Source organism: Schistocerca nitens, chromosome 1 (assembly GCF_023898315.1).
Source record: "Schistocerca nitens isolate TAMUIC-IGC-003100 chromosome 1, iqSchNite1.1, whole genome shotgun sequence".
Classification (NCBI taxonomy): Eukaryota; Metazoa; Arthropoda; class Insecta; order Orthoptera; family Acrididae; genus Schistocerca; species Schistocerca nitens.
Window position 1 is genome coordinate 23,197,285 of NC_064614.1, and position 2,491 is coordinate 23,199,775.

Sequence of the window (2,491 nt, forward strand, 5' to 3'; positions counted from 1 at the left end):
CTTTCGATTCTCTACAGCATACTTAATCACCAGCAAAACTATCTTCTACTGATTTGTGATTGAAAATAAAAAGCGGTATCTCAAATTTGACTTGAAACAGAAACCATCTGTAGCTTGATTAATGAAATGAAAACGAGTTAACTTACATCCTTTTTTACCACTCCAGTTAATCAGCAAACATTCGTTATTTAAATGTTTTCGTACGTTTCTCAATGCGCTATGTTCCTATCTTCTTAAAACTTTGCAACAAAACATTTTTCCTGTTTCTAGTTTCACAGGAGGCAGCGCATTTCATTTCTCCAGTCAAGAAAAACGAGGGTATCGTTAAGAATAATCAATTAACACATCTCTATATCAATAAGCAGTTCTTGTATTTATTGTTTCATCTACGCCGCTGATTTCAAGAAACTCGTTGGCGCTGCTTAGGTTTTCCCCATCACTCACAGATGTATTTCTTGTCCACAGCTCATGTCCTTCCTACCAAGTCCTTAATCCCAATAGGTAGCAATGCACTCTCAATCCGAAATCAACTCCCACTCTCCCCATTTCTTACACCTTAAAAAACGAAGGAAACCTATGTTAACCATTACATACCTAATTGAACCGTTTTACGTAGTTATATTCCAGTTGTGTACTGCTAGAATTCACCTGCATACAATGAGATACTGAAAACACTGCTTGTGAAAGAAGTTCATGTGACAGTATATAAGGGAAAGACTTACCTTACATGCCTTCCAAAGCACAGGCAATCATCATAGGCAGCACCACTCGCTCCTTCCATCTCCATGATTTCGACCTAACCATTTATGGTCGTCCAATCCAGCTCATTCCCAACCTGAGATACCTTGGTCTCACCCTCGACCATCACCTCACCTGGACCCTCATCTCCTCAGCATCCAGCAGAAAGCCCATTCCCATCTCCACCTCCTGAAACTCCTGTCAGGCCAGACATGGGGATTGCATCCTTCCACCATCCTCCACCCCTACAGATTCCTCATCTGCTCTATCCTCCATTATGCCAGCATTGCCTGGATCTCCACTACCGGCAGAAGTAAAGCTGTGAGGACCGGGCGTGAGTCGTGCTTCGGTAGCTCAGTTGGTAGAGCACTTGCCCGCGAAAGGCAAAGGTCCCGAGTTCGAGTCTCGGTCGGGCACACAGTTTTAATCTGCCAGGAAGTTTCATACCAGCGCACACTCCGCTGCAGAGGAAAATCTCATTCTGGAAACATCGCCCAAGCTGTGGCTAAGCCATGTCTCCGCAATATCCTTTCTTTCAGGAGTGCTAGTTCTGCAAGGTTCGCAGGAGAGCTTCTGTAAAGTTTGGAAGGTAGGAGACGAGATACTGGCAGAAGTAAAGCTGTGAGGACCGGGCGTGAGTCGTGCTTCGATAGCTCAGTTGGTAGAGCACTTGCCCGCGAAAGGCAAAGGTCCCGAGTTCGAGTCTCGGTCGGGCACACAGTTTTAATCTGCCAGGAAGTTTCATACCAGCGCACACTCCGCTGCAGAGGAAAATCTCATTCTGGAAACATCGCCCAAGCTGTGGCTAAGCCATGTCTCCGCAATATCCTTTCTTTCAGGAGTGCTAGTTCTGCAAGGTTCGCAGGAGAGCTTCTGTAAAGTTTGGAAGGTAGGAGACGAGATACTGGCAGAAGTAAAGCTGTGAGGACCGGGCGTGAGTCGTGCTTCGGTAGCTCAGTTGGTAGAGCACTTGCCCGCGAAAGGCAAAGGTCCCGAGTTCGAGTCTCGGTCGGGCACACAGTTTTAATCTGCCAGGAAGTTTCAAGATCATGTAAGTTTTAACAGATGTGTAACAATAACTGCTTAAGCATTGAATAGTCTGCAATAAGCTAACATAACCTAATAACCAGTACAAAATAATATTTTATTTTGTGCATTAGGGCGCTTACGTTTCCATGACATTAATCAGTAGTGGCCTGACTACATGATATTTAATGTTTTTATGCTCGCAGTTCGCTCTGGTCAAAAGAAACCAGGTCTACATGTTTGAAGTGCAGCAGACTCAGGTACCTCATATCCACTAACAACCACACCTGTTTTCCGTCATCAGTAAATTTAAGGTGTAGGCAGACTCAGGGACTTCATATCCACTGACAACCACACCTGAAGTCAAATTTTCCTCTGGTGAGACAGTTTGACAACATAGGCAGACTCAGGGACCTCGTGTCCACTGACAACCACACTTCACTGCGTTACTGCATAAGTACCTCCTCAAACCTATGTAGTGCAAGTCTCGGTCGAGTATTTCTCTATGCTGAAAACGTCATATTCTATAGAAAATTGATTCTCCCTTTAAAATGCGATATTTCTAACCTAATTACAGAAATTAAGCCAGGAATAATATTATATCATAGAAACAGGCAAGTGAGCTCTGAGCTCATTTAAATGATTTCTTTAGCTCTATTGCCACGGCAATTACAGATTTGTGGCATATAACTCAAGTCATGAATAATGTGAGGCTCACCACATGGTG

At 44.0% G+C, this 2,491-nt stretch overlaps 1 non-coding gene across 1 annotated transcript; it reads left to right on the forward strand.

Moving 5' to 3' along the window:
• The first annotated feature begins 1,380 nt into the window (after positions 1-1,380).
• On the forward strand, positions 1,381-1,455 carry Trnas-cga (transfer RNA serine (anticodon CGA)). The gene has a single exon. It is a non-coding gene; the product is annotated as a tRNA-Ser (tRNA).
• The last annotated feature ends 1,036 nt before the right edge of the window (positions 1,456-2,491 follow it).